Genomic DNA, 25744 nt, shown 5'->3' with positions numbered 1-25744 from the left:
TATCTATCTATCTATCTATCTATCTATCTATCTATCTATCTATCTATCTATCTATCTATCTATCTAATCTGTCTGTCTGTCTGTCTGTCTATCTGTTACTCACTTGTTTCAGTCATGTATAACTCTTCCTGGATTTTGGGGGGTTTTCTTATTGAAGATACTGCAATGGTTTGCTATTTTCTTCTCCAGCTCATTTGACAGATGAAGAAACTGAGGCAAATGGGGTTAAGTGACTTGCCCAGGGTCACACAGCTAGTAAGTATATGAGGCTATATTTGACGCCTTTATCTTCTTGACTCCAGGCCCTATCCACTGCACCACCTAGCTGCCCCATCTGTCTGTCTGTCTGTCTATCTATTTATCTATCTATCCTCCATTTGTCTCTCTGTCTTAATATATCACTAATATACCATCTATCTTTCTATAACAAATAAAATAAAAGGGAAGAAAAAATAAGTTTAGTAAAACTAAACAAGATATCAACCAGCTGATAGTGTAATATTTTGTACCCATAATCTGCTCCCCCCCACAATGAAGAGGAGATATATTTTCTCTTCACTATGGAAAAAACTTTGTCATTATCATTACACAGTATTCAGATTTTATTTTCTTTCTGTTGTTCTTTACATTTGTCTTTTTGTAGTCACATTATTTTCCTGTTTCTCCTGATTCATTTTACATCGGGTCATATAAGTCTTCCTGTCCTTGTTTTCTTCAGAATTATCATTTCTGAGTTACGGTACAGTAGTATTCCATTACGTTCCACTATTCAAAAATTTTTCATCCATTCTCCAATCAAATGGCTTTCATTTGGCTTCTTGGTCTATGAAGAATATTGCTTTAATATTTTGGAATATATATGGCCTTTCTTTTTATCTTAAGCCTTCTTTGGGAGGATATCTCTAAGGTGTGGGATTTCTGAATCAAAGGGTAAGGATATTTTCATCACTTTTTAGCATAATTATGAACTACTTTCCAGAATAGTTAAACCAACACAAAACTCCACCAATAGTATATTAATGTACCGGTCTTTCTGCAATCCTTGTGACATTGACTATTTGAATCTTTTGTCATGTTTGCCAATTTGTTGGTGGGAGAAACCTCAAATTTGTTTTGATGTGCACTTCTTTTAATAATGATTCAGAGAAATCTTCTATATGGTAGGTTATACCATTCAGTTCCTTAAAAAAACTGTTTATATTCTGTGTTATATAGTAGGAACTACTTATCTATAAGTAAGTTCCAACTTATCCATTTTGCTCTCTCCCTCCTCCTTTTAAAAGACAAATTAATAACAAAAAGCTGCAGTCTTAATCCAATGTAATATCTCCACTTTCCTGAGAACTATTGTTCTGGCAGAAGCAGAGTAAGACAAGAAACATTTTTTTCAGACCACTAAAAAGTAACAGCATTAGTTGATAATTTTGATATTTCCAAGGATGGTTACTAAAGCACATTTTTATTAGTCATCCTTCTCAGGGAAAGCCAGTCTGAGAAGTATGAGAAATAGCTGTCTAAAATGAGAAGTTTCAAAGCAGAGAAATAAGGCCTGAATTTACAGGTTCCTAGGAGAGCAGAACAGAACATGGTGGTAGTATATTAGAAGGCAAAGAATATTGGTCCATGGAAATGATGTGGATTTCAGTTCTCTCTTAGCCACAAAGCAATTTTTTTATGTTTGACAAGTCCCCACATCTGCTGCTGTGAAATCGTGATAACCACTGTCCTACATGACTCCTAGGGCTGCTGTGAGAACCAAAGTGACAATAGACTTGGCAGAGCTTTTGGATCTGCTAAATGCCCTTTTCACATGTCAGAAGTTTGCAAGAGTTTGTTTTAGTCATGCTCATGATCCTCTATTTGTAGAAAATTCTGCATCAACTCCATGAATAAACTTTAGTGAGCTACTTTTTTGTCACAAGTGCTCAACAGCAGCTATTGGCTATTAGTCTCTTTAATAATTACCCTGACTATGAGAGGGGGAAAGAGAAAGGGAAAGGGGAAAAGAAAAAGAAAAAGATAGAGGAAAGGAAAGGCAAAAGATTCTTCCTTCCCAATATTCTTTTTAAAAAGTAAATTAAAAACTCCAATTCTAATCTCTTGAAGGCACAACAGAAAGACTAAAAAGGTAAATAATAAATACCACTGCTAATCTCTTGGAGGCGTAACAGAAAGGATCTTTGGGATCACACAAAATAATAATTCATGTCATCTCATTAAACTGAAATTCAGTCATATCTGTCCTATCTCTCTCATATTTCATAGAATCATAGAACATTAGGAAATAAAATAAAGATTATTAGAATATTGGTCCACGAAAATGATGTGGATTTCAGTTCTTTATGACTTTATGACATAGTATTAGAAATAGAAGTGACCTTGGAACATAATAGAACATTGAACATAGACTTTTATGAAAGGACCTTAGCCTATAAAATTTTAGAATATAGAATATATATATATATAATATACATATATATAATACAGAACTAGAAACAACCTTAAAACTTGTTAGAATATATAATATTATAACTGGAAGGGTCTTTAGAAAGCAGGTCAGAATTCTAGAACTGAAAGGAACCTTAGGTAATAAGATACTCAATCACAGGATATTAAAAATTATATCTAGAAGGTCCCTTTGAACCCAGAATACAGGAGAATTTGGGAAAGATGGTTCATTGATTTGTCAGGAGTAAACCCTACTCCCTTCCATAACCTTAAAGCAGCAACAAATGGATTAAATAAATTAAAAGAACAATGGCAACAAAAAGAGAACAAATGAAAGAATTCCAGAGAAAATTATCTAAAGCAAAAATGAAAAGAGTAACTGATGATATGGTTAGTCCCTCCACTCCCTTCCTCCCATAAATGCAAAAAAGTAAAGGCTCCAATGTGATGAATTAATATTATGGGACAAAAGGAATCAAGAAGAAGTTGCCTGAAGAAAAGAATCATAACCCCTAAAGTGAAATTGAATTTATGACAAAAATCTTCAGAGAAGTTATCAATTAGACCATTAGACAAAAGGAAATCTAGCATTTATGGAGACAGAATAAAATCAATTGAAGATTAGTAAAAGACAGATACAAAACTCAGCTGGAAGTAGTGAGTGAGAAATCTTAATGATTTTATTGATTCTCTGCAGGAAAAATGCCCCAATGGAAAATGAAAATGAAGAGGTATCAAAACAAACAGCAAAACAAAAATTTAAAAGCACAACTTGTGGCAATGGATCTAGAGGACAAAACTCAGTGAAACAAACTTAGAGTTATTAAGGACAAGAAGTGAAAGGCCCATAAGATCATAGATTTAGAGATGGAAGGGACCTGAGAGTCCATCCAGTCCAATCCCTTCATTCTATACATGAGGGACTGAGGCCAAGGAAGGCTGAATGACTTGCAAATAAATGTCTGATGTGGCATTTGGCCCTAGGTCTTCTTGACTCCAAATCCAATCTGTGTACTACACCAAGTTTTGAAAGAGATCTCAAAAACATAAGGGAAGTCAGGATGTATCACCAAATTACCTGTCTAGTAAAAATTATAGATGTTAAGCTCTGAGCAGGGACTATAAAATGTACATCAAGCATGAAGAGAAATCCGAACAATGTAAACAGAACTTTAAAGTGAGGAGTGAATATGTGATGCCTTCTAATCTAAGACTGTCACTCTGAAGCTCTATCTTATGGAGGACAGTGAGGAATCAATGGCTGGAGATTGAGGGGGACATCCTATAGTAGGGCAACAGGCAGAAGTAGATGACCCAGAATAGGAAGGGCAAGTGGCAGAGTTGAACTCTATATACTCTATATACACCTTGAATTTAAGTAACTCAGGTAAAGAACAAATTAATGAAAAGTTGGGTGGGTGGTTGATGGATGAAAGAGTGTTTTTCCCCACTTCTCTATTTTAGGGGTAAGAAAAGGAAAAATTTACAGTGCATTATATCAATAAAACTAGAATTCCTGGGGCTGTGTTTTGTGTGAGTAGGGGAAAGGGAGGATACATGCCCCTATTTGACTGTTTTGGGACTAGGTGGAACAAGCTGTATTGTACTTTGTACTGATAATACCAAGAAGTATTACAGGATATGGTAGAGGGAAACCCAAATTTAGTGACCATAACCTTGAGAATATGAATTGAACTCCTCTAAAATAAAAATGAATAGAGATGTAGAATAGATCAGAAAACAAAATCTTGCAATATGTTGCCTTCACTGACATGAGGCTGGAGTAAAGCAGTGTGCTTCAGCCAAATTCCAAAAGACAGAAGTTCCAATTATGATTTTAGGCAAAGCAAAAGTCATAGCAGATGAGAGGAGAGCATAAGAGAGAAGAACAGGGAAACTATATGATGCTTAAATATTCCATGGACAATGAAATAGTGTCATTATAAACTATATATGTACTGTTGTGAATAGAAAAAGTCAACTGAAATTCATAGTGATCTAAGAATAAAAGATACAGATACAAATGGAGAATATAAAACTATATCCTAAATTATGAGTGGGTAGATGATAAGATTTAGAAATGATAAAAATTATAATTATAATAAATGGAACAAAACATAGACTTCTAAGGAACTCAGTTAAAGCAGTCTTAGGAAGCGAATGGATATACTTCAGTATTTGTATTAATGAATGAGAGCAACAGAGGCCTAGAGGTCTAACTATGTAGTCAACAAATTAATAATCTGTAAATAAATAGAAGATATTATGGGGCAAGCACAGTTTTTAAAAGCTCCAATTGGACATATAGTCAAAACAAAAAACTAATTTTAAAAATCAACTAATATTTGTTAATTGTGTATGTATATATTATATTTATACAGAAAGACAAACCAAGTCATTTTATAGTTGGCAGAGAAAATATAAGAGAATTAAGAAAAAATTAAGATAATAAATAGCTTTAACAATGTAGCAGGACACAAAAAACATCCACAAAAATCATGAAAATTTACTCATCAGTTAAGAGTTAATTAACCATGTATTAAGTGCTTATTATATACTAAGCACTGTACTGAGTATTGGAGAAACAAATTCAAACAAAAAGAAAGTCCATGCCCACAAGAAACTTACATTCTAATAGGGATTATACCCATAAAAGAGAGCTTCAAAGAATGCAATAAGAGGCAAGAAGGTACCTGGTGGGATGGGTAGGAGGATGAGATGGGGATAAAATCTAGAGAGCCAAATGCAGAGAGGAAGGAAGGGTGAAGGATAGTTGGTCTGGCCCTTCTTCAAAATGAAAGAACTGGAAGGAAATCACCAATGGGAAAAAAGGCTTCAGGGACAGAAGGATGTTCCAAGGTGACAAGGCAGCTGAGACGTGATGGTGAGGTCCAGAGATAAGATATTATTATCATTATTATTTATTAGTAATATTGTCTTTTATCTATAAATCCAGAAAACATGTAGAAAGAAAAACAGTATAAAATAACAAAATCACTTATCACAAAAAACAACATTTATTATGTGTATTACTCACCAGGCTTTCTGTGATGGGTGACTACTGTCAGATATATAGATCTGAGAATCATCTGCATAGATATGATAATTAAACCCATAGAAAAAAATGATGAGGTAAACAAATGAGAGTGTAGAGAGAAAAGAGGGCTATGGAAAGAACTTTAAATATCCACCACCTAAACTACTGAAGTGGTATAGTATAGTGGAAATGATTCTAGACCTCAAGTCAAGAAGACTTGGGTATGAATACTGCTTCAAACACTGTCTATGTGAACTTGGACAAGTCATTTAACCTCTTTGGCCCTCAGTTTCTTCATTGTAACATAGGGACAATAATTTCACCTACTTCATGAGAAGGTTGTGAGGATACATTTAAATGATGGATATTATTTTGCAAACCCTAAAACACTATATGTGTCAGATATTGTTATAATTATTTTCATTTTTCTAATCTAATATTCAGTTGAGATCCAATAGACATGAGTCTCGGGACAAGTCACTCTCCAATTATTGTACCTTTATGTTTAAAGTTCTGCAGGTTATTCTATAAAATTATGATTTTTAACCATTGAAAAATGGTGCTGAGATATAAGCTCCTCTCTGGTATACTCATTAAATACATCTAGCAGACGAGATGGTAGGCATGATGATATGTGCTTCATCTTTTTCCCACATGCTTTTGATTTATTCTGCCAGCTTTTATATTTTGAGAGCTTTTTCATTTTACTTTGATTGGAGATTATGAGTAGTCCATATGAAAAGATCTACTAAAACACAACAATGTTCTTAAACTTTTGAGTCAGTGCTATGTCTGGGCAACTGTGAACAGTTCTATTTTTGATGATGTTTTAGATAATATTGTTGTTCAGTCATTTTTCAGTTGTGTTTGACTCTTCATTACCCCATTTGGGGTTTCCTAGGCAAAGATACTGGAGTGGTTTGCCATTTCCTTCTCCAGTTCATTTTACATATGAGAAACTGAGGCAAACAGGGTTAAGTGATTTGCCCAGCGTCACACAGCTAGTAAGTGTGTAAGGTCAGATTTGAATTCATGAAGATGAGTCTTCCTGCCTTCAGATCTGGCACTCTATCCACTGTGCCATTTAGCTGCCCATGTTCTAGATATATTGAATTCTTAAATATACTTAGGAGTTTCTATTTGTGGTATTAGACACTGTCATGTGAGTTTTCAATCCTCTTTATAAGAGACATCTACATACATACACTCAATGAGCGTATTTATGAGGGTCAAATAGACTTTCCAAAGTAGTATTAGACAATGGACTACATCTTTCTTATCCCCAAATTGACTGAAAGTTGTGGAGAATAGATCTCATAACACATATAAATAGGTCAGACTGTAGCTATTTAAGACCATATATTTTCTTTCTTTTATTCTTTCTCTTGCTATATTTTCATTTCTATCCCTATTAGTCAGTAGTTTGGCTATACAGAGACAACTGATTCAGAAATTATTTCCACCTTGGTAAACAATCATTTTCTGTTGTTTAAGATAGAGTCTATTTCATTTTTGCTGATGACATTCAACATTCACCACATCCAAAGCTTCCTAACTCCCTTCTTGAAGATAGTATTCATGACACATAGATGACCATCTTCTCTACACCTACAAGTCTTTGGACTATTTTAATGTTAGCCTGAGTCACTTTTTAAAAAATTTTTATTTATTTTTATTTTATTTTTTTTTTCTGAGTCACTTTTTTTTTGATCTATATTCCGCTTTGCCTGCCACAGCAATAAAGTCCTATAATATTGAAATATGTGGTGATTTAATTTGGAGGGTCCCATCAATGTCTTCTAGATTTTCTCTGCCTTCTTATCCTCAGCAATTGATGTTGATGAATAGGATGCAATTATCTTCCTGATGGTCTTTTTGCTTCTGCGTGGCCACTGCAAGATGAGAAGGGTGCCCAAAAGACCATTTATTTGGTAACTTTGTTTCATGGTCATAGAATACATCATGCAGTAGTCAGAATAAAGGTGATGAGCCTCCCTGTCTCTGGTCCCTGGGAAGCAGCTGCAAATTCTCTATTAAATTAAACTGGTTAATGCTCATAGTCCATTGGCACAACCTTCAAGAACCCAGTGTTATTTTTATGCCATGTGGAAGAATTAGAGTAGGACTTCCTTGGATCAAATACCATGGGGATACTTCATAGAATTTGATAAAAGAATAACAAAGTTGATATGGAAGAAGTACGAATTCATAAACATCAGAGAAAATAACATAAAAAGGAAAAGAAATGAAAATGGCTTTGCTGAATATCACATTGTTGCATGAAATAGTAATTATGTGAAACTAGTTGGTACCAGATTTTTTAAAAATAGAAAAGTTGATTAGAGGTTTAGATTACAAAACAATATTTTAAACAGAAATGCACATCAAAATGATGTTAGTTCAATCTAATTCCACAAGCATTTGTTAAGTACCTACTAAGTGCCAGGCATTGTTAGGGGCTGGGGAAATAAATATGAAAATGGAACAAATCTTTGCTATAAAGGAGCTTACATTATACTGGCAGAAGACACATGTGTATTACATATAAGCAGGTAAGTCCATAGAAAATAAATACAAATTTATTTGGAAGAAAAGGAAACTAATAACTGGGAAGATAAGGGTGAGTCTTGTACAGAAGGTAGTTCTTGTGTCATCATGAAGTGATCTGGGAACACTACCAAAAGGTGGAAAGGAAGAACTCTTGGCATGGAGGAAAGCTTGTGCAAAGGTTCAGAGGTGGGAGATGGGGCATTTCATATGGAGAGTAGTGAGTAGACTAATTTGATTAAAATGTAGGCTGCATAAAGGAGAGTACTGTGAAATCAATAGTTGGGAATCAGATTGCAAAGGGATTTACATACTAAACAGGGGGATATATGCTGGCTCCCAGTCACCTTTCCAGTCTTATTCTGTATTATCCTCTTTCACACTCTCTGAAGTCTAACAAAACTGATGGTCTTATTTGGTTCACACCAGTTGTTTTCTCTATGCTTTTACCTAGGCTGTTGACCATGCTTAGGGATAGACTCCTCTTCCTTACCCCTGTCTTCTAGAATCTCTAATTTCATTCATAGCTTACCTCTACCTCTACCTCTTACCTACATGAAGGTTTTTCTCATCTCCCTAGTTGATAGTGCCTCCATCCAAATAGATTAGTTTATATATCATTGTGTGTGTGTGTGTGTGCATTATGTCTCCCATATTGCTATTGTACTAATAGCTATGTATATTAACATTTAAAAAAAAGATGTGATAAAGGTGAAATAATATTTAAACCCAGGGTCAATAGGAATTGGAGTAGGGAATTGATATGGTCCATGCATGTAATGAAACATTAATCTGTTGGAATAAACAGTGAATATGATTCATGTAGAGGGAAGCATAGGAAGGTATACAAATTGATATAAAAAAGTAAGCAAGCCATTAAAACAATATGCACAAAACAGTAGTGTGTAATTGGAAAGACCATTAACAATAAAGCAATGACAGTAAATCCTATATGATTATAATGGCTAAGCTTAGCCCTAGAAGTATGAAAAGGCACTACCCTTTACTTTTTTGCCAAGGTTACAGACAAAGAGTGTGGAATACTGCATAGAAAGTCAAATTTTTCAATATGTTAGTTTTGCTGAACCTTTCCCCCCTTATATTCTTCATGATAAGGGATGGCTTTTTGGAATAGGTAGGTAGGAGGGAAACATTTGATGACTTTAAAAATATTTTGAAAAAAATTCAGTTTTTAAAAAGTCTGATGGAGAGCTATTTTATACTTATAAAAGGAGTCAAAAGATATAAGTAGGCAGTTTTCAAAAGAAGGTGCTTGTGATGACCATTTTTAAAAAAAATGCTCAAAGCTTCTCTTAGAGAAAAGATTATATAGCTTCTATGGAGTACCAACTTATTCCCACTGTTTTGTCAAAAATAAAAGACAAAATATGGGAAAAATTAGTGCTGACAGGACTACCTTAAAGTGTGAATGATAATTCACTTCTGGTAGAACTATAAATTGGCCCATTTTGGAAAGCAATAGAGAGTTATCTAAGAAATGTTACAAAATTGGTTATACAAAGAACCAAAGTGTTCTTGACATCAAGAAAGACCCCATTTGTCCAGAAATATTTACAGCAGTATTATTATCAAAGCCAAAAAGATGTAAAAAAAACTATGTGCCCAATAATTGGGGAATCACTGAATAAAATGTGCCATGTTAATGTAATAAAACATTATTATGGCATTAACAACAAAGATAAATGTAGCCTGTGCCTTGTCCTCATTTTTTTTTATCACCTTTGGGCTGGAGGTGATGATGGTTTGGGGAGAGAGAACTGATAAAGCAATTTCTGTTGCTTTTGGCATACACAAAAGAGTAATTGTCCCTTTAACTCTTCATACCCTCCAGGTTTCTCAGGAAGCATGTATTTTTAATGGACAGGAAGCCAGATGGTAGAAGAGAAAGGATTACAAAATCTATGTATTGCACTTTCTAGGAAGAAAAGGAAATAGACACTTATATAGTACCTGCTATGTACAGAGGATGTGCTAAGTCCTTTACAAATGTTATCTCATTTGATCCTTACAACAACCCCGCAAGGTAGGTGCTAGTATGACCCCCATTTTACAGTTGAGGAAGCTGAAGTATGGACAGGTTAAGTGACTTACCCAGAGTCATATAGGTAAGTGTGTTGGTTTGAAGCTGGATTTGAGCTCAGATCTTCCTGACTCCAGGCCCCTTGCTCTATCCATTACACCACTAGCTACCTCTGGTAGACTTCTTTTCTCCTCCTTTCACTGCCCTTGAAAGTCATAAGATTCATCTCATCTCTGTGAGAGCTGTGAGAATGAGCAACCACTGCCATTGAGTTGGAATTACTAGGCCTTTATGGGGTCCCCTGGAGTGGTTGAGAAGAATGTCTATGGCTACGACTACTGTAGCTACTGGGGCTTGATTGGATGGGAATCAGAACTACCACAGACCAGTGATGCAGATCCTGGAGCTGATGGAGAGACTGGAGCTACACTCAGGGAAGGTCCCAAGCATTAAGATATTTAGATATCATGAATTCCGTTGCACTGGTGAGTTGGAGGAGAGCGCTGTTTCTTCTCATCTACAGCCTATGATTCCAAGGCACAGTCCCAAACATCCCTTTCTTCATTATTTTCCATGAGCTATTGGTACCTACAGTGTGAGAATCTCCTCTAATCATGCCTAAAGTTCCGGAAGGGCAATTAAAAGAAGGCTTAGGACATGGCTGGAGACCGATTGCTCCACATAGGAATACTTGACCTATTTCTTTTCATTTTTCATTGTCCTCAGAAAATTGTTTTTATTTAGAATTCACTATGTGCTAGGCACTTTGCTATGTATTAGAGGTATTACAGTAGGTGCTACATGATTACATTATGAAATGGTTTGCATCTTTAAATGTTGGGGGTCATGAACAGAGAGAGGAGAAACAAAATGGGGTTGGAGGTACAGGAGAAAATTGAGACATACAGAGAGGAACAAACTTGTCCAAGGTTACACAGATAATAAGTACCGGAGTTAAGATTCAAACTTAGTTTGAATGCCAGGAGTTACTATAATACATACAAAAAACTCTGAAAGCAAGGACTATGTCTTATCTGTTTCCTCCATAGGCAGTAGGCCTTGAAAATAGTAGGCATTTTTTCCCCTTAAAAAGTTTTATTGTTGCCTTTCATTCTCACACAATGGTCATTTCTTTCTACTCTCTGTTCTTCCCCAAGAATCCTTTTTTTGTTACAAACAAACCCAGGTCTCTGATTGAATACAATGAGCGTTCTATTTTACAAGGGTATATCTCTATGAAATGACAATAAATGATGAAAAATATTATATTTAATTCAACAAATGTTAACTAAATGCTTCCTATTATAAGCAATGTGCTGTGCTTAGGTACTAGTGATACAGGATTAAAAATGATATAACCTTTTCCTTCAAAGAGATTACAATCTAATTTCAGAGGTGAGACATTTATATATATATATATATGCATATATATATATACACATACAGTAAGGGAATGGACTACATGATGCATTGGAAAAACCAACTAGGAGTCAGGAGATCTAGGTTTTAGAAGCATTTGAATACTGAGGCACACTGTTCAATAAGCCCAGGGACACTGTTGGGATAAGGACTGCTTATTTGGTGAAAAGCAGTCTCATAGAAAATAGATTTAGATCAAAACTTGCCACATATCTCGATAAATTAAAAATAAACATATGATCTAAATATATGGTTAGAGGGAAAATTCTCAACCTCAACCAGGGATAGAAATAATCAAAAAAGTTGAATAATTTTGATTACATAAAATGGAAAAGCTTTTGCACAAGCAACATAAATGCAGTTAGAATACAAAAGGAAGCAATTTTTGAGGAAAAGCCCTTCACAGAAAATTTCTCTGTTATAGGCCTGCTATCCAAGATGTAGAAAGAACTGATACAGATTTACATGAATAGGAACCATTCTCCAGTAGATAATGGGTCAAAGAATATGAGCAAATGGTTCTCAGATGAAGAAATGCAAGCTATCAACAGCCTTATGGGGAAAAGTGCCCCAAGTCATAATAATAGAATTTAAAATCAAAATAATTTTGAGGTTCTATCTCTTGCTGGTCAGCGCAGCAAAGATGACACCAAAGGAAAATGATTATTATTAGAGGATTTGTGGGAGGGTATATTCACTCATATGCTATTGGTGGAGTCCTGACAACCAGAATGATTGGGAATTAGCCTTCTTTAGGGAGAGGCAGCTGTGCACTGAAACTCAAAGAGGTGAGACATTCTTAGAAATGGAGTTGAGGAGGGAAGCATTCTGGGTGATTGTTTGGTGTGGCTCTATGCAAAGGATTTATTAAGCATTCTCTTAAGCACCTACCCTATTCCTATACTGGTGAAATCACATATCCAGCCGCTATCCCTGTTTCCATAAAGAGGCACTGGGGAAGACAAAGATAGATGAATGGGTTCCAGCATAAGGCATCTATATTCTATAATGGAGGAGACAAGAGGCAGGCATTTGAGGGTACGTAAGAAACATGAAAGCAGACATAAGGTAACCTTAGAAGAGGAGGCATTAGCCACTGAAGAGATGAAGAAAGGCTTCTTGTGCGAGACTATTTAAACAGTCTTGAAGGAAGGGAGGGACTTCCAAGAGGAAGAAGTGAGGAGGCAGAGCATGAGCTGCCTGGCCGAGGTCCAGAGGTGAGAGATCTGAGTGTCAGCTTCTGGAAACCACAAGTGTCTCTCATTTGGCCAGAGTGTATAGTGTGTAAAGGGGAATGACAGTCAATAATCTTGGAGAAACAGACTGGAGCCACACTGTGAAGTACTGCTTGGGGCAGACTAAATGATGGGATTTGAGGGAGAGGTAACTGTCCTGGAAATCATGACTGTCTCTTCCAATTAACTGGGAATGGAAAGAGGAAGAAGGCACATAACCATGCTTGGTGATAATACCTTATCAGGTAAGAGGCTTTAGTCATGGAGTTAACACATGGGGTTAATAAGGAGACAACTGATCATCATTCTTTGTAAGTACTTGTAAAACTATACCAGGACATCCAGCATTAGGGAAATCTCAAACGTCCTGCCCCTTGGTCCCCGCCCCATTCCACTCCAATATAAAGGGTTGCTAGTGATTGATAGCCAGGTTACTATCATATCAGGGAACCACCAATAGGTCCATTGGAACCCATCCCAATTTCCATGGGGACTTTTAGGGAAAAGACTACCAAGGGAAGAGGTGTCATAAATAGCATCTATTGGAATTAGTAACTAATAATTACAGCCATTAAAATCCTTTGTTGTAAGTATATTTATTTTTTATTGCATTTTATAGTTCACAAGCACTTCAGTGCATTCCAATATGTGACTAGAATTACTGGACTGACCTAAGTGAGGCCTGGCCAAGAACAGTCATGTAATATAAACTAACAAAGAAACACAAATTTCTGAGGGATGGAGTGATTACTAAATTGCAAAAGAAACTTCCCTTTCAATAGACTTTCTACCTTACCCTCCAATCCCATGCCCCTTAGGCTCCTTTAAATCACATGATTCCCAAAGGTTCATAAAATTTTACGTATGTCACATACCTACATACATACATATGTACATCTCTACATACCTACATACCTACATATGTACATCTCTGTGTGCATATATACATATACACATATGCTTAAATAACTCTATATATATCAACTTCCCCCACAGGATTATTGAGATAATGTTTGTGGATAGGTAGCTAGCACAAATATTCTCAACCCATTTTATAGATAGGGAAATTAAGGCACAGAGAAGTTCAATGTCTTCCCTAAAGGTCAATGGGTTATAATAATAACATGCTTCTAGGATTGTAAGGTTTATTTAGGTATCTTTAGTAGAAAGGATCTCTGGAATCAGACAACTGAGGTTTTAATCCTGAGTCTAGCTGTGTGGCTTTGGGCAAATCACTTCACTTCTCATTTCCCTTCTAGGGTTGTTGTGAAGATCCAATGAGATAACATTTATAAATCACTTAGCACAGTGTTTGGCACATAGCAGGTGTTTAATAAATGCTTGTTTCTTTCCTCTTTTCTCTCTTGGCCTCACTTTTTCCTCATTTGTCAAATGAAGTTGTTAGACGTAGGTTCCCAAAGGTGGTTGTATTGCCCCCCCCCAGGGGGTACTGGAACGATTCAGGAGGGCAGTAGTAGCCTTGGGTGCAATTGGGAGGCGTTGAATAAAAAATAAGGTGGTGGGAGAAGCATAAGGAAATATGGGAAGAGAAGAAAATTTTGAAAAACGATTTTACATGTTTCATCTGTTGTGTAACAGAGTTAAAGTCATAGTGATTACATTATTTTCCAAATAAACAAAATGTCCAAGGTATAACTGATCAATGGTCAAGTTTGTTGACAAGTCTTAATAAGCAAGTGTTGGCAGGTGAGTTTGTCACACGTTGTTGGGAAGTCCAGCATACATTAACAGGAATATGTGAGTGTAATGATTTGTTTATAATACATTATATAGTTGCATGATGCAATATTGTATCATTAAAATTTCAATGCAGAAAAAAACCAAAAAATTTACAATAAATTAAATTTAAGATGTTTCATTTAAAATATTTTGTATATATTTTTGAAATGACACAAATTTCAAAAAAATCCAAACCATTATTAAAGAAAGATTTCCAGGAGGGCACTGAGTAATTATTTTTTTAAAGGAGGGTGGTAGGCCAAATAAGTTCAGGAATCCCTAGAAATGATTTCTAAGACCCCTTTCAGGTCTAAATGCTCAGATCCTAATAAAAAAACCCGTTCAGATTCAGAAAAGTTGAGTTTCATTTCCCAAAGTTCTCCATTTCTGGTAACTGGAAAGGCACCTCCCCAAAGAAGGCTTTGTTGACATTCTGTGACCACACTAATTTCTCTGGCATTGAACAACAGCAAAATGTGAAAATTTCCACTGTCAGTCAGCAATGACCAGGGATTCATTTTTTCCATTGATGTAGCATTAAGGTATTTATGACCTGTTTTGATTATCTTTTGATTTGTGTTCCTGCTGCCATAGAAAATCAAATGGCAGAATTCCGTTTAGGGGCTTTGTCTAGTTCAGCATTCAATTTCTTGAAGGAGTCCCCTCCCCAGCATACATGATGAGGGTACAAGGATAAGCACTCCCGGCCAGCCCTCTCCAGCGTGGGGTAACACTCATTAGAAAATCTAGTTAACTCTAGTTAAAAGTTGACTTCATGTAACTTCTGCCCATTCTTTCTAGTTTTGCACACTAGAACGGAGTTAAACTTAATAGAAACAGGAACTACTAAATCAGAAGAAAGGATTCTTGTATTGAAGTGGGGGCTTTGCCCACCCAAAAACCGTTGGGGTTTCATGATGTGTTGTGGTGGAACCATCTTGAAGAATTCAGAGTCAGACCACCTCTAATCCAAGTATAGACATTTATTGAGATTGACTCCTCTCATGAAGTGAGCTAAATTCCAAGAGGAACCAGCAACTTCAGAGAAAGCAAGATGTATTTTTATAGAGTAAAGATGCAATTACATAACAGAAGTCATGATTATTAAAAAGGCAGGAGGGGTTTGTTAAGGGATTAGGTAATGGAGGAGGGATCCCATCTATGGTTCAGTTAAACATTTGGGTCATTCTGCCCTCTAATTGACTAGCTATTGTGGTCCTGTCTGATCAAGATGCATAGTTAGGTATTGTGGTCCTGTCTTGGGCTAAATAGATGATGTGATTGTGGTTGAGTACAAGAACACACCTGTTTCTGTGGGACTGGGTCTGGGGGCAGTGACTAGGTAGAGGTAGTAGCTGGGTTCCCATCACATGGACATACCTGCTGTTTCTATGGGAACTAAGAGTTCAGGGACACACCTGTTGTTCCAGTGAGCAGTGAGGCATATATGAAGTTAGGACATTGGCAGGGGGGCTAAGTAGGCACAGTAGGGTTGCTGTTAAGTGGGGCCTATAATGAAGTTAGAATACTGGGACTGGGGGCAGCTTTATTAGATTCCATCACTTGCAGGCTGGTGCAAATGGACTTAAAAAACCACTTATTAATATTATCCACATTCTATTGTATTTTTATTTATCTTGTTAAATATTTCCTAATTACATTTAAATCTGGTTCACCTCGAGTATTTTGGTGAGCTTGTGGGCCACACACTTGACATCTCTGCTCTAAACCTATGGAGAATTGGTCTGATTCCTCTTTTATATGACAAACCTAAACCTATCTGGAGAAAGCTTTGGTGAAAGATCTACCAACAACTTGGTGTGTAAACATGGGTAAATGACTTCCTGTGGCAAGTTTCTTTAGTCACTTAATCTCAGTTTGACTCAGTTTCCTCAACTACAAAATGGGGAGAATAACTGTACCTAACTTGCAGGGTGTAATATATACCAAGCAAAGGCAACTTCCCAGGTTCAAAATACCAGCATAGGTGCTCTCCATTTTATTCAGTGACCAACCAAGAACAGAGAAGATTAAAACATGACATCATTCAAAATACAGCATTTACTAAATGTGATTAAATAATCTCCAAGCACTACCCCACCCCAGGACCTTCCAATCATTCAATCAATTACAAAGTCTCTGTTCTAAATACTTCTCCACCCCTAGGCTATACCTTCATTTAGTTCACCACAAAGCCCCTCTACTCAAATGGAGATTAGTTTCCAAACATAAGGTCAAAAGTTCCCCACCCCTGGATCACAATTGAATCTACCCCAGAGTTACATCAAGTTTAAACACAGCACTTAATACCCAAATGGAGGTCTTTTCTTCATCTTGACAGGAGGCAAGTTCTCAGCAATCTTAGTTCCTGGGGAGACAAGGCTTAGCAAGGCCATAAGATACATTGCCAGTCCCTTCATGAATTCATCCTCTGTCTGTAGAACAGTCCTAGAACCCCTGAACACATTATCAAAGCCCTCTCCCAGGATTTCTGTAAACATACAACAAGAAAATCCTTCTTCAGGGCTTCTGAACCAACAGAAAGGCTCCCAGACCCCTGCAACAACAGCACTGTCCTTCACCAGTGGACAGTATTCACTCTGTCTGCAGGACAGTCTCTAGACCCCTGCAACAACAGCACTGTCCTTCACCAGTGGACAGTATTCACTCTCTGTCTGCAGGACAGTCTCAGGGCTTCTTAGCGAACAGCCAGGTTCCAGGACTTCTTCAACAAAAGGACTGTCTTTCACCAGTGGACAAATCTGGCAAAATAACATCAAAACAGACAGACAAAGTACCAGCCAAACAGCCATGTCTCCTCAGTCCTTGGCAGCTCAGGGGGCAGGTCTCAAAAGTCCAGGGCAATTCAAAGCGGCCACCAGCAATTCTCTTAGTCTCCCTCCCTCTCCACGAGGTGCTGCTTCCAAAAAGATCTTCCACCTCTCTCTTGTCTCTCCAAATCTACGTCACCAGCTCCTCCCAGTTCAGGACTTTCTTTTCACATCAAAAAGTCCATCCCACAGGTGGGATTAACAAGCTCTGGGTTTTAACACAATCAATTTGAAAACCAAGCCAATACAGGGGAATCTTTAATTGCCATTACTATCACACAGGGTTTCTGTGACGTTCATATGACAATATTTGTAAAGTACTTAGCACAGTGTCTGGCATGAAGTAGGCATTCCTATCTTTTCCGTCACTCTGCTTTACAACCTTGGAATCACCCTTGACTCTTCTCAATTCCCTCCCTGTCCTCTCCAATCAGTTACTAAATTTTGTCGACTTTACCTCCACAATGCATTTTGCCTCTATCTCCTCTCCATTCACGTGATCATCATCTTATTTCGGGTTCTTAATACCTCTAGCTTGGACTACAACCATGACTTACTAATTGTATTTTCAGATTCCAGTCTAGACCCTTTGAAATCTGTGTTCTGCCAAACTAATCCATCAAGAACAAGTGTGATTATTAATTAACAAGGCTATTTATTATAAATGCCCAAATTAACTACAAAGCACATATGAAAGAAGACACTATCTGCGTGCAGAGAAAGAATTAATAGAAGTATGTATAGACTGATTTGCGTATATATATATACATACATACATACACACATACATACATATTTGTGTCTAATGGTAGCCTAACATAACTCAAGGGTGGTGGGGGGGCAGAAAAAAATGGAAAAAAATTTACATGATACCTTTATTATATATTTAATAAAAATGACAAGTTGCACACAATAGATTTTCAGTTTCATGTGAAAATATATATTTTTTAAAAAAATTATACTGTTAAGGAAAATCTTATTTTATTCCATAAATTAAAAAAGAACAAGAGTGCTCATCCTTGGAAACTTCAATGGCTCCTTTTGCTTCTGGGCTGAAATACAAATTCCTCAGCTTGGCCCTTTCAGCCCTTCACATCTCTCTCCCGTCTGCTTTTTAAGACATTTCACATTACTACCTTTCATACAATTTATATTCCAGTCAAAATGGCCCTCTTGCTGTTTTCCTAACTTCATATCCTACCTCTTGCCTCAGCAACATTTATTAGAATGCCCACAGAAGTCCTAGCTTCATTCTAGGCTCAGTTTCTGACCTCTCAGAAGAAGCCTTCCTTTGTCTTCTGGTTGTTAACACTTTCCCCTCACTAATCATGTGTATACTCTTGTTTGTTTGCATGTTGTATCTACCCATGATTTGTAAGCTCCTTGAGGAGAGAGACTGTTTCCATTTTTCTCTTTCTATATTTTGCACACAGCTTTACAGCACACTTTAAAGCACACAATGCTTTACACATAGTAGGTGTTCAATAGATGCTGACTTGTTTGACTTAGCTTAATTAATTATTGCCAATTATTATTATGTCATTTATGACCTATTCAGGATTGCTCTAGAAAAAGGAGGAAGGGAAGAGGAATATACTTCACCCAACAATTTCTTGTTTCTATCACCATCAATATCTTGTCTCCACACAAGATTCACCTCTTCACCCATCATTCTTTCTTTGCTCAGATGCAGGGCCAGGAATTGAGGTCCTTAGGGAGGTAGCATAATGATGGATCCTTGTCATCAGGCAGTACCCCACCAGTGGGCTCCAGGGCATCTGTCTCCTCTATCACTTTCCAGGAGAGCAGATGAGGGAGAACAGGAGCAGGAATAGCTGTGACATTTTGCAGATGGAAGGTGATGGGAGCTTGAGGCAGTTGAGTCTCGATGCTGATCAATTAATTTCATACTTTCCTGCCCTGGCCCTCAGTGGTCAGGAGCCAGAATTGCTGTTTGGAGGATGAAAAAGTCCTTATCCTTTCTGTTCTGTCCAAGTCTCCCTTATCAGGTAAATGTAATTATTATTTAATCAATTTAATAATTTAATTATTACGCCCTCATTAGAATCCTCTTCCTCTCAGCTGAGGGTCTTGCTTCATCTTTTACTGAAAATTTGGGGTCCATTTGCCATTAACTCCTTCCTTTTTCTTTTTTTCATTTCAAAACCTCCTGAAATAATTCCCATGCTTTCTTCCTTTACCTTAGTGTCTTATGAAGAGATTTCACTTCTCCTTATTAAGGCCAACCTTTCTACATGTGCCCTTAATCCCAACCCTTTCATTGTTCTCCATCAGATTGTCCCTCTTCCCTCTCTATTGACACCCTTCCCTGAAAAACACCCCTCAAAAAAAAAAACCCTTACAAGGCCCTGCCATTTCCTCAAACCATGGTTCTTTATCTCACCTCTTTTCCCACAGCAAAACCCTAGAAAAACCATGTATATCCATTGCCTACATTTCTTTTCTCACTCACTTCTCAGCCTTACGCAATATGGCTTACAGTCTCATTATTCAACTGAAACTGGTCTCCTCAAGATACTATTCATCTCTCTTTTTATATTTTTTTTGCTTTTTTTTTTTTGGAGGGCAATTGGGGTTAAGTAACTTGCCCAAGGTCACATGGCTAGTTTTATTTTGTATGTTTTAAGTGTCTGTGGCCGGATGTGAACCCAGGTCCTTCTGACTCCAGGGCCAGCGCTCTACTCACTGTGCCACCTAGCTGCCCCCTATTGTCTCTTAATCACCAATTCTGATATACCTTTCTCAGTCTTCATCCTTGCCATTCTACAGTATTTGACAATGTTCATTATACTAATCTTTTTGGTTGTCCTCCTACTGGAAAGAAGCTCACACCTTTTCAGTCTTTTCTGTTGATTTATCTTTCGTATCAACTTTTTAGATTGTGGGCACCCTAAAGTTCTGTTCTGGGACTGTTACTTGGTGATCTTACTAGCTTTCATGGATTTAATGATCATCTTTTACGTAGAACTACCAAATCTACGTATTCAACCCCAGTCTTTTTCCTGAATTTCAGTTATATATCTTCATTGACTTATTGGACATTTTAAACTGGGTGTTCTATAGGTAGTAGACAGTCAGCATTTCCTGGAAGAGTAATTTTTGGTAATTGTATCCTGCCTAAAATCATTTTCCTGGACTTGGACCTATAGTATTGGGGAGAGAGGTTTTGTATTTTTGTCCAAGTCTTCTAGATTCAGTTCCAATTTGTTGTGGAAGTACCTAGGTCAAAGCCCTTTTTGACTTTCCGTAGTTAAGACTTTGGTTTATAAGATAAGCACATTGAAAAGATTGTGGATGCATCAAAGTGTTGATGTATATCACATTGGGGCTGTATTCCTTTCTTCACTCAGTCCAGGGAGACAGCGTGATAAGGATAGCCAAAGAGAACCAAAAAAATGGAGATATTGTCTCTGTGTAAACTGAGTTCTGGCAAAAATGCATGTTGTAGATAGGGTCTTTTCTGACTGTAGTGATGACTCAGAACTTTTAGAAGGAGCTGCATCTGTCTTCCCTTCAGAGCCTGTAGCTGGACAGGTTTCAGATGTGGTTTGTAAACACTTCAAGTCATTCTGGCAAAAACATTTTCATCAAGCTGAGTTCTGTTAGGTTTTTATAAACACATGTGAGTCAGCAGAAACAAAAGACAAGAACTGGCCTTGTCTTTTCTAGAGTTCTGTACTGTGGTTTCTGGGTAGTCACCAAGGGAGAGGACATAGACTCTTCATGGTAACTGAAGCAAAAACACTAATCAGGAAGGAGGGATTCAAAGAGAGTAGGTGGGAGAATGAGGGGTGGGGGATGGGGGAATTGTGTTCCACTTCCATAATCCTCACCCCAACTCCCATCAGAGAAAAGTCCTTACCCAGGGTAAGGGTCAGATTTTGCCCTAGGCTTTGACCTCATTTACCATGAAGCATGGTAGACAGTAGAAAGAACCCTGAATTTGGTGTAGAGTTATGTAACCTTAAAAAGAATGACTTCTTCATTCTTAGCCTTATTTTCCTCATTTGTAAAAAGAAATAGTTGTTTACTTCTGTTCTCTGGGTTTCAGTTTATTCAAATTCAAAATAAGGGGGTTGGATTTGATGATTTCTAAAGTGCCTTTCAGTTCTGTAAATTTCCAGAATTCCCCAACTTTAGGCTTCATGTTCTAGAAAGTCAGAAGCAGAAAGTAGAAAGGGGGACAGGAAAGAAGAAAGAAAAAATGCAACGGAATTTTCTCTTCCTCTTGGAGCTGGGTGAACCATTGAGTCCAATTCCTTCATTTTGCAAAGAAAAAAAAAAACGAGTCTGAGGGAGGTGAAATGACTTATCCAATACCAGGTAGGTAATAAAGAGCAGATCTAGGATTCAAATCCAGGTCCTTTGAATCAACCTAGTACCACCTAGTGCTACCTTGAGGATACAAGGACATCCCCAGGAGAATATTGCTTTAACAAAGTTCTCACTGTCTTACCACCAGAAAAGAAATTGATAACCATCAAAAGTCCTTGGCTTCTCAAATAGTTATATATCTGAAACTGAAATGGTTTTATCAATGGAAATGACCTTAAAGGAAATGCATTGCCATCTGTCTTGCCACTGCATCCTGAGGACCATAAGGCCTTTCTATATGCACCACTCATATGTATTGTTTCTTTTATTAAAATGTGAGTTCATTTTTAGCACAGCATTTGCCAATATCTTTCACCAAACAGTATCCTAAATTTTGGTTTGGAAATATGGTGATAATAATAGCTAGCATTTTTTACATAGAGCTCTCAGGTTTGCAAAGCTCTTTACAAATATTATTTCATTTGATTCTCCCAACAACCCTGAGAGGTAGGTGTTATTACTATACCCATTTTACAGACAAGGTAACTGAGACTAAAAGTAACTTGTCATGGACCACATAGTTCATAAGTGTCTGAGTCTGGATTTGAATTAAGATTTTCCTGACTCCAGGTCCAGTGGTTTACTTACTATGGCACCTTGCTGCCTATCCACAGAGTCTTCTCAGAGTCCCTAAAAAATGACCTGTGGAAATCAAACCATAAATTTCATTAAACACTTATTATATATTATATACATAATAATATATGCTGTATATCATTATATATTATAACTGGTGTGGCAGCAGATACAAAGAAGAATTGGCATAGTCTCTATCTTCAAAGAGCTCATTGTCTAACAATAATACATATAACTAACATTTATCTGGTGCTTTCTATTTTACAAAATATTATACACACAGAATCTCATTTGATTCTCAAAACCACTTCTCAATAAATAAGTGGCATAAATATTACTATCCCCTTGGGGGTGGCTAGGTGACACAGTGAATAGAACACCGGCCCTGTAGTCAGGAGGACCTGAGTTCAAATCCAGCCTCAGACACTTAACACTTATTAGCCATGAGCTTGACCTTGGGCAAGTCACTTAACTCCAATTGCCCTCCAAAAAGCAAAAAAACAAAAACAAACAAAAAAACCCTAATATTACTATCCCCATTTTATAGATGAGGAAAACAATATTAGCGTGATCTGAAAAAGACTATACCTAGAAAGAGCTCTGGTCTTGCAGTCAAAAGACCTGAATCCTAGCTGTGCCACTATTTGCATGATCTTGGACCAGTCACTTATTCTGTCTGGGTCTCAGTTCCTTTTTCAATAAAATGGAGAGATTAGACTAAGTAATCCCAAAGGTCTCTTCCATCTTTAAATCCAATGACCCTAAGGACTGGAGCTCAGACTCTAATCTGAGACCTCTGACTCCTCCCAGGGGAATGAACCACTCATAAACACACATATGGAGAGTAAACTCACAAAAAAGACGAGAGTATAATATATGCCACAAAATAGCACATGATAAGTACCCAAACAAAAGTGGAGGGAGTAGGTGTAGCAGTTTGGCTGAGAAAGATGTTCTTAAGGGCTATCCTGGTAATCAGTAGCCTCACTCCTCTACTACCAGCAGGGCTTATGGGAGGTGAGGGAAGCTGGCACTAATTCCTGGGACCAGTTGAAGGGGTGGGGAACCTGTGGACTCAAGGTCTCATGTGGCCCTCTTGGTTGGTTGTTGTGCTTTGTTCTTGAAGAGGACCAAAATGATATCACTTCTAGAAACTCAAGTATGGCCCTTTCACTGAATTCAAGTTCAATGAAAGAGTGAAAGGGCCATACTTGGGGATCTAGAGGGCCACATGTGCTCTTGAGGCCACAGATTCCCTACCCTTGGATCAGTGGTTTGAAAAGAGTTCCTGTATTGTTAATGATACTTGCAGCTGCTGTGGAGGTGTAAGACCAATAACACCAGCACACAGGAGGGCTGCTAGCACAGGTTCTTTGATCTGCTTTTCTAAAAGAAAGACAATTAGGGGCGGCCAGGTAGCTCAGCGAGTAAGAGCACTGGCTCCAGAGTTGGGATGACCTGGGATCGAATCCCGGGCTCAGACACAGCACCAGAAACACCTGGCCGTGTAACCTTGAGCAAGTTACTTAACCCCAATTGCTTAGGGGTGGCCAGGTGGCTCAGCGAGTAAGAGCACCGACTCCAGTGTCAGGATGACCTGGATCAAAATCTGGGCTCAGATACTCAGCACCACACCCAGAAATAACTGGCCATGTAACCTTGAGCAAGTTACTTAACTCCAATTGCTTAGGGGCGGCCAGGTGGCTCAGTGAGTAAGAGCACCGGCTCCAGTGTCAGGATGACCTGGATCAAATCTGGGCTCAGATACTCAGCACCACACCCAGAAATAACTGGCCGTGTAACCTTGAGCATGTTACTTAACCCCGATTGCTTTAAAAAAAAAAATAAAAGAAAGACAACTTTAAAGGGGTTAATAATCTTACTTTAATTAAATAATGAGAAAGATATATAAGTAGAGAGAAGTGAGTATTCAAGAAAGAATCCAATAGACAGGGTCCCAACTGTCCAAGCAAAGTAATAGAACAATTTACATCACCAGACCAGGGAGCACCAACATCTGGGTTCACAAAGCCTGGGGGCGCCTCAACAATAGCTACCCAGAGTCTCATTTGGCCAAATCACAAAGATCTCAGGTAAACATTCTTCCCATGAATGAACTCTGAGGCAATACCTCACCTCAGAATGTACATACGCTTTCGATTAATAGGCTTAGAGCCAGAACGCACCAAGGCCTATGTGGCTCAGTACAGCTATGAATTACCGGGGTTCAAAGGAGATTCATCTTCCAGATGTTTACAATTTGGCATGAGCCTTGGAAACTGAACTCCAACAAGAAAAAAACCAACAAAAATCCCACCTTGCTTGTGCTCATAGTTCCCAAACCCAACAATGTTGTGCATGTTTTTTTCTTTCTCTGTATCATTATTTGCTGATTATTAAATCAGTGAATTTCAAAATTAATCCAATAAAATAAAGTTGATAGACAAAATCCTGTCATTTATGAGAGTTGCCTAGAGCACTGAAAAGCTAAGTGCCTTGTCTAGGATCACACAAATAGTATGTATTAGAGATACGATAGGAACCCAGATCTTTCTAGCTTTAGGTCAGTCTGTCTCTCTCTCTCTGTTTGTGTGCATACACATACATACACACATGCGTACACACATACACACATACATGCATACATGCATACATACACACATAAAATCTTTAGGAACATGCTTTCAAGAACATGCAGCCTCTCCAGGAACATCAATGTCTTTTTATATCCAGTGCCCTAGGACTGTGTTTGGCACATAGAAAACACCTAATAATTATTTGTTGTATTGAATTTTCAAAAAACCAACAAAGGTAATTATTATTAGTGTTATTACTGTTGTTGTCATTATCATATACTAATATTACTTTACATTTATATAGTTTTCTTTTGCAACATGATATGGAAATATATTTTGCATGACTTTACATGTATAACTGATGTTATATTACTTGCTTTCTCAAGGGGTGGGGGGACAGGCAAGTAGGAAGGAAAGAATTTGAAACTCAAAATTAAAAAAAAATAGTTAAAATATTTTAAAAATGTAATTGGGAAATATTTAACAAAACAAATAAAAATAGTTTAAAATAAAGAAATATAAATAAAAAACATTTTTAAAAGGAGAAAACCCCCTTTTTGTACCTTTGGCTGTTCTGTATAGATTAACTCTTACCTTCACTTACTGTTCTCCATAGTTTGTTTTGGTTATTTCCCATTGCAGTTCCTTATCACCATACAATGATGTCTGCCAACCAATAAATCAATCAACTGGCAAGCCATCTCTTAACTGCCACATCCAATGGCATTTTTTTCCAGCCTTCCTCCCTCTCAATCTCTTTGATGCATGTGACTCTTTCTACCACTGTCTTCTCCTGGATAGTCTCTCCTCTCTGAGTTTTCACACTGCTGCTCTCTCCTGGTTCTCCCTCCCGCCAGTCTGATAGCTCCTTCTCAGTTTTCTTTACTAGACCATTATCC

General features: G+C 37.4%; 1 protein-coding gene across 3 annotated transcripts in view; it reads left to right on the top strand.

The window, feature by feature from the left end:
- Positions 1 to 25744, top strand: part of LOC138174066 (plasma serine protease inhibitor-like) — an 85404-nt gene that overhangs the window by 38572 nt on the left and 21088 nt on the right. The window contains exon 2 of one of the 3 annotated variants that reach the window (XM_069104215.1): positions 190 to 255. The exons of the other annotated variants lie outside the window; for them this stretch is intronic. The gene's annotated coding sequence lies outside the window, so the exon portion shown is untranslated. The remainder of the gene's footprint in view (positions 1 to 189; positions 256 to 25744) is intronic. 3 annotated transcript variants of the gene reach the window in all.

The sequence above is a fragment of the Petaurus breviceps genome, unplaced genomic scaffold (assembly GCF_028583685.1).
Source record: "Petaurus breviceps papuanus isolate PSGF00001 unplaced genomic scaffold, PetGlider_PUasm1.0 685, whole genome shotgun sequence".
Taxonomy (NCBI): domain Eukaryota; kingdom Metazoa; phylum Chordata; class Mammalia; order Diprotodontia; family Petauridae; genus Petaurus; species Petaurus breviceps.
Note: the sequence above shows the minus strand (reverse complement) of the source record. Positions and strands in the feature narration are given on the sequence as shown.